This window comes from Fistularia commersonii, chromosome 5 (genome assembly GCF_037954325.1).
Source record: "Fistularia commersonii isolate RoL2024-O1a breed Wild chromosome 5, RoL_Fcom_v1.0, whole genome shotgun sequence".
NCBI classification, from domain to species: domain Eukaryota; kingdom Metazoa; phylum Chordata; class Actinopteri; order Syngnathiformes; family Fistulariidae; genus Fistularia; species Fistularia commersonii.
In genome coordinates this window covers 15,836,517-15,848,842 of record NC_141288.1, presented here as the reverse complement: position 1 = coordinate 15,848,842, position 12,326 = coordinate 15,836,517, and the positions used below count along the sequence as shown (strand labels likewise).

The following is a 12,326-nucleotide window of genomic DNA, read 5'->3' as shown; positions in this document are numbered from 1 at the left end:
TTTTGGCGCAGTATTTGCTTTCATGTTACACAAAATATGTATGGAATAATTCTCAAAATAAAATATATTGTATAATGTTTGACTGATGTAACTGGTGCAGGGGCTGGGAGGGTGGGACTGGCTCAGGGACGTGATTGGCCTAAGGGGCGAGATATGTCAGTGAGACAAGGGCTGTGGGATATCAACAAAGGGACCGTTATAAATGTCTTAAAGAGGTTTTAAATGTGGTAAGTGATTCTAAGTCTTAGTTATTTTGTAGTCATATTGTCAAATGTTGGGACTTGCACCATGAAAAGCCTCAGCCTATTCTGAGTTATGCCTCTTTATGTTGGAAACTCTTGTAGTAGAGCTAGAAAAGCTAATTTTGTGCATGAATTCACTGAAATGATGTTTCAGGCAGATTGTAGCACACACACACACACACACACACACACACACACACACACACATCCACCCTTACTCTTTGGTGGTCAAACATCGGGTCGTCGTAGTTTCCTATGGTTAGCTATCATCCTGAAAAACAATGAAAAACAAATAATTAATAGTACAATACAAAGGGAAAATGGCAGTATGATGGTGTAGATACTGTTGTCATAGAAACATGACACCTGTGTGCAATGCTTTTTCATGTCCAGCACTGTCCAGTTCTTTTTGTCTGCATTAGAATAAAAACACAGTGGATTTTTTCTCCATAATAGCCAACATACTTTGTGTATACATATATATTGATATATCCCCTTCTCACCCCATCACGGTAGCACTGTGTCGTCTTCCAGCTGGGGAAATCCACCAGAAGCCTGGAGGCTTGAGGGTCGTGGGCAAGATCCTTGCTGTTTCCAGGATTGATCTCTTCTTGACAGAGATCTCAGATGCTCTTTCTGGAATATGCAGGAGTGACCAGCTTGGAGGTTCTGGTTTTTAAGCGATCAGATCACAACTGGGGCCTCTTTTGCCTTCATGCTCTGAATCTTCTTCAAGATCTCCTTAAGGCCCTGGAATATTTCTTCCTTATTTTGCAGTCCCTGCAATCAGGCTGTCTTCTGCTTTCTGTCCACCACCACATGTACGGTGGTCCATCTGGGACTGGAAGCCCCCCAAGATCTTGGCTTGGTTGTTCTGGTCTTCCACCATCATCTTGGAACCAACAGCCCATTATCATGACAGATGTTCCCGTGTACAACGCTAGCCACCTGGTTATGAGACTCGTATGCCTTTCCTCCCTGTATCTTACACCCTGCTGTTATGTGCTTGATTGTCACAGGGGCTTCTTGGCACAGTCTGCACCTGGGGGTCCTGTCTGCTGCTGTAGACGAAGGCCTTGATCGATCTAGTGCTTAAGGCTTGGTCTTGTGCTACCATGATCAATGCCTCTGTGCTGTCTCTCGGCCCAGCCTTTTCCAGCCACTTGTATGTTTTCGACAATGTCAGCTACTCCTTCAAGCAACTGACGGCACATGTCAAGCAGGGACTCGTCTGTCTGTGACAGCCCCTCGGGTTCCTCCTTACTCGGCTTCTGCTGCTCGAGGCATTCACTTAGCAGATCGCCTCTGAGGACCATCTTCCTGATTTACTCATGGAGGCTTGCTTTCCTCCTGGATAGTGGCTCTCATGCACAGTAGTCCACAGCCTCCTGCTTTCCGCTTTGCGTATAGCACCCAAACGCTTTGGGTGAAACCCTCCATGCACTGTAAGGAGCTTTCTTGTCTTAATATTGTTGCCGTTCGTTTTGCCAGGTCACTATTCCGGGAGAGTATCTGATCACTGGAAGGACGGAGGTGTTGATTGCCCAGATCTGGTTCATGTCATTAGGCTGACTTTTGAAGACCTGCCTCACTCTCTTAACATATTTGGCTGCTGCTGACCTCCATGCTGCCTCTTCATGGTTGTCATTTACCTGTGGGATCTCCAGGTATTTTTAGCTGTCCTGAACATCTGCTATGTTGCATTCAGATAGTTCAAGCCCTTCAGTGGCGATCATCATCCCTCTTCTGCGCACAATCCGTTCTCATGTATCCATTCCGAATGACATTACAATGTCATGGCTGTATATCTCGGTGAAGTGGATCAGGAAGTCAACTTTAATTATATGTCTTAAAACCCTTCACACTCATTCTTAGCAAATAGATCACTTTCTTCAACATAGAAAATCTGACCGATTGCTGTCCCGCTTCAGAATCGGTATCAAAATCCTGCATTAGGGGGCTCAATCTCTCTCACACATGCACACATACACACAAATATAAATTTGTAATTTTCAATCAAATGTAAAACCTCATCAGCCATGTGCTCTGAAACACCTTCCCATTGTTTTGGTTTGGATGTCTAAATTGTCCTGAACTTCATCCAGATCAAAAACCAAAACATCCACTTGGTTGATATCTGGTTAGTTCTGTGTATATATTTTTAGCATAGTAACTTAACCATGTTGATTGAAGAATTGCAAAGCCTCTAAAATATATTTAACTGGTCCTTGCTTGACATTGGTGGTAGAAATCATGTTTGGGAGGAAGGATGCAATACAGAACTCCTGTCAGGATAATGCTTCATTTATCCAGAGCTGACAAAAATAATCAGTGATTGACTCCTGCTATATACAGTATTTATATTTCACATGTTCAGAGTGTTGTTGGTTTCTCAAAATGCAACACCATTCCTTCAAAATATGTAGTTATGTCCCTTAGCAGTTTGGTATAGTGTAATCATGACCAAAAACCATTCAACTGTTCACTGCACTGAGCTAAAATTAATGTGATTAGAAAATCCAGCCCTAATTTGTTGGACTGTTTCCACCACTGTAGGTGAATATGGATCAATAAAAATGGTGAATGGTCTGCAATGGAGCAGACCAAGCAGCTGAGCCTGTGCATCTGTATCATTACTCTTGGTGCAGAAATTCTCTAGTGTACAGACTCTGCTTATAAGGTAAACATTTGGTCATCATCACCATAATTATGCCCAAGTACAAGTCCCTATGCACAGACAGAGCTGAAACATAGTTAGGGGCTAAAGGGAGACAACATAACTCATTAATAGTGTGCCAGACTCACGGTGATAACATTGGATCCAATTCCTGAGAGAGGTTTCATTTTTTGACCAATTAGCTGCCTGAACAACCTATTGGCCATGAAGTGATCTCTGCAGGGACTTTATCAGACCATGCTCTATTAAATCGACTCTCTAGCTGAACAGTTATGTACCATCACAGTGCTTAGAATGGCTGTCTCTGACTGATGCCACTACCTAACGCCAAGTAATAATGGCTGTTGTTGCACATCTCGATCCTTTTTTTTTTTTTTTGTCTGGATACATCCATTGCATTGCGATTTGTATGTGTGCACCAATGAGCACTTCCACATACATACGTAATAGGTGATTTTTCCCATATACATGCATATGTGTAAAAGACTATTTCCAGCAATATGGCTGGTTGGAAAGATTATCATAATTCTCAGGGGTGGAAGCTGTTCTGAATCTGAAATTCAGTGTTAGAGTATTCATGGTATGTCTTCAAGTGGGTCAAAAGGGCTGGCAATAGGTGCAGTATAATGTAGGCACGGGGAAAGTATTTTTAATGACTTTGTAAACTCTGCATGAGTGCCTCCACTGACATATTTGAATTATTCTAAGTTTGGGAAATTACTTTCATGATGCACAATGGATGTTGCAAATGTGGGAATGCTGCAGTTTAATGTTTTGTGAAAGGATTTTCATCTGGCTCACTCATCGTTCAGATGTTCTGTATCAATAGTAGGGAATAAATGGTCCCTACGGTTTCACACCTTGTGGTTTCAAAGCGCTTTACACTGGATTACTTTTACACAGACACCCCCCCCCCACACACACACACACACACACACCGAAGGTGGCAGTTGCTAAACGGGCGTTCCAAAGCAACTTAGTGTTCAGTGTCTTGCTCAAGCACTTCAACATGCAAACAGAAGGAGGTAGGAATCAAACCGCCAACCTTTAAAATGGAGGGAAGCCCATTCTACCAACTGAGCCACAGACGCTCTAAATGGAGTGTGAAACCCCACTACTCAATATTAGGATCCCGAAAGTCATCACAATCGGTCTGTTATAGTACAATTACTGCGTACTCCTAATACATCAGAGTACAACCAGGCGTTTGTTATTATTCGGTCCCGGCTCCAGCTCTGACCTGTTTTAGTCATTACAACACAAACTTCGACGCGTGCGTTTTGGTGACATCTCTTCCCAGTGATGCCGGATTAAATATACATTTCTAATTTACATTTTGAGGAAATTCTGTGAATTGTTTTTAATCCGGGAGATCTAAAATACAAAAAATATAGGTCAATACAAGGAAAGCGGTGGGAGACTGGAAAGAATGCTGGCCTGTTGGGATAATTCATAGACCTTAGCAGATCTCAGATAACATAGCATACATGTACAGAATAAAGTGGATATTAGATATCAAATGAATCATGTACACGTGGTTAGATATTACCTTGAGGCAAAAACTAAAGTTGCGCCGGTTGTGAAGCTCACATTTGAAAATGTGACTTGATTGGCACAAATAGTCAAATCAAGTCAATGTTTTTGATATACCGCCAAGTCACCGCAGAGTTGTTTCATGACATTGGGCATTAAAAGCAGGACTGGATCGCTCTCTTTAAAATGATTAACAGAGACCCAACAGCCCTCCATGAGCAAGCACTTGGCAACAGTTGTCACATTCACTTGATATGTTTGGTGTTTGTAACAATTATCCTCCCCATAACCACCACAATACCTCTTGTTTATTACACTTCCTTTCCAGAGACTTTGAGATTGTACTTAAAATGTAGTTTTCAATGTACTCTTGTTACTGCAGTACCTTCTAGACAAATCCTTATTTGGAGCCTCATTGCACTTTATATGTTACCCCGTTGTGCAGTTTTTCAATTTCTGATGTTTAATTTCCAGTTACATGGCCTTTTTTTATTTTTCCTTCCTCCTTTTCTTGTATTTTTTTTTTTCCAAACTTGGAATCAGGGTGTGTCTGTGATGGTCAAAGCATTTACAGCCTTTACTTCAGTAAAAGCCTGTTTGCAGCCTCACCATTCGGTTAAAGTCTCTATCCCCCTCAACAATTGTAGCTTTTCTTGAGCTCCAGAAAATAATTCCTGTTTCTGGCTACATAAAAGTTGTTTTTGAGCTGATCCAAGAGGGAACAGTGAAGCCGTCTTGAGAAGCAGGAGAATTCTCTCAACCCATTCAGAAGCCCACATAAATGCATTTGGGTTGCAAAATGTTCAAAAGGGTATTTAAAAGTAACTGGACTGCCAAATGTAGTTAAGTAGCAATATAGATTAGGACTGATTGTATCTCAGTCTATGTACAAGAACTTTACTTGGGGTTTTTATGGAAACTCAATTGGTAAGTGCACTTTGGTACTATCTACCATTGTACTATGTAATAAATAAGTTGTGATTAATTATGCTTACATTTGTATTCAGCACGAAAAGCACATTAACCTTTGGTTTAAGTACATTCTGACCCTTAACCAAAAACATATTTCATCCAGATTCAATAGATATCTCTGTATGATCAGTAGTTTTCTGACCTCCCATTAAGGCTAAAGAAGCTTATTTCAGGTCTTCCAGTGCATATGTTGTATGTTTGGTTTTCTCTCTTTGTCTGAATCATTTCAGCTCTTTGGTCTTAATCCAAATCCAAGACCAAAGCGAGCCCTTCTGGCTCTGCAGAAAACGAGCCAGCCTTGATCCCGTCATATGAAACACGATGTGAGGGTGGCTCGGAATAGAGGGGTTGAATACGGAACATGTTAACCCTGTAATATAAATCACATAGACTGATGGCTGAGCATAATAGAAAACAAAAGTATCCCTTTCTCTCTCTTTTTTTAATTTGCTCTACCTTTTGGCTTTTCTCCTGTATTAGGTTAGAGTTGAATGCAGACGGACAGGCAGCTCCGCACCGCTATCATTGTTGTGTTGGTAGTGTGAAGGAACACTGATCCCCCTGAGCAGGATGATATAAATCTGTCACAGTCCCCTGCATGGAGGAGCCCATTGTTTTTGGGATTAAGGGGGATTAGGGGCGGATGCTGGCGACCGGAGGCTTGAGCTGAATGACCCCTCCACTAATCATTATGAGACAGATACAGAGCACTCAGACTCTTGAAGCCTGGATCGCATTGTCTTATCAATTATTCAGGGCTGACAGGAGCAAAGTGAGTATGAAATAGAGGGAGAATATGAGAACGTGGCGGCCAGTGCAGAGACGCATTGAGTCTGAGAGTGTAAAAAAATGTCTTGTGTAAAATTTATGAATGACTCACAAATGGGGCTCTTACTTTGTTCATATTAGTGCTCAGCGAGTTCCATCTTTTTAAGCTTTTAATCTGATCAATGTGCTGACATATCTAAGTAAAGTGTTCTCTGCAGCAAACCCTCCTGGATGAACAGCTTGCATTCATTCTCTGCTGTTAGCTGTGCCAGGAAATGGTCAAACACTCTGTAGAAGACAAAAGTTTCTCCCCAAGTGAAGTACTGTGAGAGCCTTTTTTATCTCCCGCTACTCTGATTATTTGTTGATTTACAGGCTGCGTTTGGTGTTTTAGCATCTTTCAGCTCTTTGCTTTATGATTTACACCCCTACAGCCATACTGTATGTTCATTTCAACAAGTAAATCTTTAAAAAGGAAAACTCAGATAAACATACTACACCAGGGGTGTAAAACTCAAATACACAGTGGGACAAAGTTCAAAACCGAGACAAAGTCGCGGGCCAACGTTGATATTTATTGAAAAAAATCTTCCTCCAGATATAACGATGAACCTTTTCATATGGACCCGAACAAGTTTTGCTTAAAAACTAAATATGGAACAAGCATAGCTTAACACTATACAATATATAACTTAATATTGCACACATGCAAAATCCTGTTTTCTGCCAAAGTAGCAGGGCGCCAGTATTAGCATAAGGTTGCTGTGATTACTGTACACAGAGGAGAGGGTCCTTTATGGGTCTTTTGTGATTTTTGTGCCAAAACACCAGCAGAAAATTCAGGGATTTGTAGAAATAGCAATACATGCACTGTAGACTACCGGCAGGCCAGCTCTAATAGTCATTAGGTATGGCTTTGCAGGCCAAATATAATTACAGTGTGGGCCAAATTTGGCCCGCAGGCCAGAGTTTGATACCTATGTACGACAATGTCTTGGCCACTTTTTTTCCCCAAATCCCGTAACCATGCTACAACAGACAGTGGTAGTGATAATGGCCAATCTCGACAATAATCATGTTTCCTTTCGAAGCACTCACTGGTATATCCCAGAAATGTCTGTTTACTATACTTCACTAGAAATATATAAGGAGACAATTTCTACAACCTTTTCCAGCAGATCAAGCGAGGCAGGTAGTCATACATAAAACAGGACAGCCTCCAATTTATCTTCAAAGCAAAACATGTTAGATATAGAACACGGAGAATGAAGTGAGCGCAGAGTACACGGAGTAAGTGATATATATATTAATGATACAAAAATCACAGGTAAATGATCAAATATTTGGGTGAGGTAAGGACGGCGCTCCTTGTTGGATATAAAGCCACGCCGATGATGAGAAAAAAAAAAAAACTTTGCCTCCATTGGCTCTAGCGGATGGAAAGACGAGATCTGGCAAACACATGAACTCTGTATCATCTGAATTTCCATAATCAGATCTCTCTTGGGCTAATCATGAATTATTTCAAACTTTGATTGATGTATTATTTATTACTGAATTATTTAACGGCAAAAGTAGTCATATATTAAGTCTTGGAAAAAAATATAGGTTGTACTCGTCCAGTTCTACGGAAGCAGGAGCAACAGCGCTTGGCTCGGATATTGATATGAATATAATCATGGCTTTTACTAATGTACATAAACTGTTAATTTACACCTCTTCAATAAAGGTGATTGTATGAATAAAACATCCAGGGCCTAATAGTTGCTGATCACTGTTAGGTAACATAATGCGCCTGGTATCTGAACAAGGTCCGACTAAACCTTTGTTTTGTTTGTGTTTTTCATCCTCATGTGTTTGCCCTCCCGTCTCTGAGAACGTTATTACACCGTTAATGAATAATGAATGAGGGAAAACTTGAATTTAACTCAGACCGCTGAGTCTATTCCTGCCTCCAACCCCATCAGTGCCGCTTTCTTTCATACTACAGACTCCAACTAACAGGAAAACATGAGTCATGGCCGTTAACTAACCTGTATTATCGCCATGTGTCTGTGAGGATACTCGGTCACCTAGAGTGGATCATGGTATTTGTTGTCAAATCTGGTTGTAGGGATGACGAAGCTCAACTTAGCTAACAATCTCTCAGGAGAGCTTCAGCTGGCTTTGAGCTTCTGCACGGTGGTTTCGACCTCGCATGGTTTTGAGACAGGGATAAAAGTTGCAACCAGCTGTTTCAGTCAGAAAACCACTCCATCTAACCTCCACTGCTGTGGCGAATATGGTTACACCCGTGGAAAGTATATTGCAGGTATTTTAAAATAGGCTTTCTTTCTCAGTGAAAGCATGGGAAACCAAATATTATTACGAAAAAGTGAGTCATTTGTGTCACAAGTAGTCGCTGTTAATTCAAAGTTGAGCTTGATGATTGAAGTTCTTTCAAACAAGTAAGATATTGAGATTTTAAAGGTTTCTCGTTACGTGATAGTTACATGGCAGACAATAGACCCACCAGTGACACATTGTCACACATTGTACATTTCTTTATTTTCATAAATATCTCAGGCCTAGAACTGTGCGTGGGTTGTATAAAGCACCTTTCAACCCACTAATACACTCAATCTCAAGGAAGCAAAAAGGTGTACATATGTTCCATCTGCAGTTTTCTAGGTAAAGAAAGACTCGTAATTTTCTAAAAATATACAGCTTTAGTATATTTTGATTGACATCACACGGTATATGCATGCTATTATCGCTGCTTGCAGATACAAAACTTCCACTTTCAAAGCTTCTTTCTTCAAGCAGTTTTGTTGTTCTTGTTCAAGCTGAGATTTAGTGTTCAGTGTGTGTTCATTAAGAGAGGATTTCACTCCACAGACTCTTCATCTCATTTGGGATTCCAGCACAAACCTCCTCAAACCATTCACTAATGTTTGCCGAATCTAGCTCCGTAACAGTCAGGATTTCAGTATGGCGTCATCACGGGGGCAATTTCAAGTGCCAGTTAAGTTAACAATTGACTGAGGGACAACATAGAACCCCCCCTCCCCCCCCCCCAAACACACAAACACACACACGCACACACTCAATCATGAATAACAATAAAAATCAGCAAAAACAATAAATAAACTGTTGTTCGAAAACAACATTGAATTACATTTGGTATCTAAAAAACACAATCATACTTGGATGTCTGAAGCAATGTTTCATAGTTGGATCAGGGTATAGTATGGACCGGGGGTGGGCAAACTACGGCCCGCGGGCCACATCCGGCCCGTTGGTCTTTTTAATCCGGCCCACCAAAGATTGGTACGGAATTCATACTTGATGTGAATGATTGGATCAATGAATGTGGGAGCTCAAACAAAAGATTATTTCATTTTGGGCGCCACTTGAGAACACTTGAGATTTTTTTTTAGCTGAATGACACAGATTGGCTTTGTGATTCAGCCTTTACTGCGGACACACTGACACACATGAGTGAGCTGGACGTGAAGCTACAGGGGAAAAACGGTTTATGCATGAAATGCAAGCGAACGTCAGCGTCTTCAAAACCAAGCTGGTTTAATTTTCAAAGCCCATATCAGAGGAGTCTGACATGGACTCTTAACAAATGCGTTTTTTTTTTTTTTGTTTTTTTTGTTTTTTTTTATATGTATCGTATCTTGTGCTGACCCGGCCCGTCTGTCAATATTTAAAAGTCAAAAGTCACCAAAAAGTTTGCCCATCCTTGGTAGAGATGTTGCCATTGCCTTATGATTTTAAGACTCAAACTACTACTGACAACCAAAAATTAATAAACACACATCCACCCTTCCATCCACTGTCTACCACTTATCCTACTGAGGTTTGCAGGGGATGCTGGAGCCGATCCCAGCTGCCATTGGGTGAGAGGCAGGGTACATCCTGGACCGGTTGCCAGTCAATCACAAGGCCACATCAACAGACAGACAACCATTCACACACCAACCACCTAAATATGTGACAGCATACATCTTCTGCGGCATCAGACCTGTTCTGATCATGAGCTATTATGATCAACAAGCTAGCGCATGGTGATAATGAATTGAAGCTCCTTTTTTTTACTGTGCAAAACATATACATCTGCCTGTGAGACAGTATATAGCTATTTCACAAGGATTCCGTGATGAAAAAGGAATCTCTTTCTTTTGTTCCTTTTTGTAAAATTTTCTTTTTTCTGTATACGCGACCGGGAGACATTTCAGAGGTGTCAGGGTACAGCAGTGGCTTAGCGCCCCTGCTGTGAATTGTGTGTTGTGGGTTCATGTCCTCTTTATTCAGTCTCACCGCCCTGCATAGTCCTTCCTGAGAGATTTCCCCTTCCACGCGTGTGAAGCTGTTAGTGTGCTAATCGCTCTCCACTATCAAGGCGCGTCATGTCAGGAGTGAGTGCAGTTCATCATTTCTCACCTGGTCTTTTGGGGGTAGTTGGAATAAATGATGAAAGCTTCAGCAATTTTAAGAAGTCGGCATACATATATAGGTCCCTCTAACCTTGGCCAGCTCAAATATATGCTCTCCGGTCACCAGAACCTACAGAACCTCAGGCCATAGGCCACTGTAATATGAGGTCTCCCTTCAGACATTTAAGTAAATCACATCATTTATCAATTGTTCTACCCATAATTTAATAAAACATGGTTGTTAGCTCCTTTCAATGCGGTGTAAAAATAAAAACAAATAAATAAAATGTAATAAAAGCCAACATGCTGTATGAACACCCACCCACACATACAGAGGGCATACATGAATACAGCAGTGAATACATTTCCACTATCATATGAGTTTTTTCTAAATTAAATTGTCTAAACTGTATATTACAGCTGAAGTAGCTTTTAGACCTCCACATCCTGAAAAGCAACATGAAACGCTGTAAAATCAAGCACATAACAGAAAAAAAAATAAATCGAAATATGAAAAGGTCTCATTGTAAAAATCCAGTGCCCTCCTGTCCACATAGTCTGCATTGAATTGCACTCATTAAAGAATGGTCAGTTTTCTACTATCCATTTACCAAAAAGGGATTTCAGTCACATGGATAGAATTCAAAGGCTAAGTGACTGTTAATACCATCTTTGATTATTCACACTGAAAGCGTTTAAAGCGACCTGCAAGTCGGCTATTTCAAAATAGCGTATGATGTATGATAGCAGGCTAGAGATCACGGACCTGTGTATTCTGTGGCTGACAAGTGAGCTCAAACCCTTCGTTTTTTTTTTTTGTTTTTTTTTTCTGCTCAAATTAGGCTGAAAAAGATGTACTGCGTCAAATGAGCGATAACCACAAAAATGTCCAGAGGACAGAGAGCTCGTGGCTTTGCACAAACTGTCATAACAACTGAGTGGATTTTACTCTAATTTGAAATTTCCTGCATGGCAACACAAGACAGGGAAACGGATATGAAATAACTAAGATTACTGAGGCAAAGAGGAACACTGAGTGCACGTCACTCTTGCTAAAAGGAAAATAAAGGAGCTATTTGGGCAGATGGCCTGGTCTGAATGTCACAAGCTTTCATAACGAAAGATATTTACTTCAGTGCAGTGACACAAGACTCATGGTATGATGAGATCTGAAGTAATTATGTTGCCTGGCAATTCCAAAAGAAAGTTGTCAAGCTCCTGACCCCGATGTGCACTGCAATTTATTCACAACACTTTTTCTGTATGTGCAACTCTGTCAAAGTTGAGGAAGGTGTGCCCGACCCAAACGCAAGGACACTACTCGGGATGGAAAACAGGGTTTGGGGAACTGGTGAGGCAGCACAAGACAAAGAATGCAGAGGGGGGGTAATGAACTAGTGAGGAAGAACCAAAAGTCTGGCACCAAATGGCTGGCAGCAGGTTCCTCTTATCCTCCGTTTGACGAAACCTGATTGGCCCCAACCGATGTGCCGGCACCCCAAGCTGGAATCATTCACCTGGTCAACCAGGCTAACCGGTGCTGGGAGCTGCACCAAGAACCCAAGCCCTGGATCCCAATAAACTCCTGCTGTAAAATCCTTTGAAAGTGATCCATAATCTTAAGGAATTTCCATTTCTGTAGACTCCCTCCACTTTTTTATTCTATATTGTTATCTGTTTTCTCTTGTGGTATATGATAACCTTCAATGC

General features: G+C 41.1%; 1 pseudogene; it reads right to left on the bottom strand.

The window, feature by feature from the left end:
- Positions 1-1,028: 1,028 nt before the first annotated feature.
- On the bottom strand, positions 1,029-2,029 carry LOC147234191 (uncharacterized; annotated as a pseudogene).
- Positions 2,030-12,326: the final 10,297 nt, after the last annotated feature.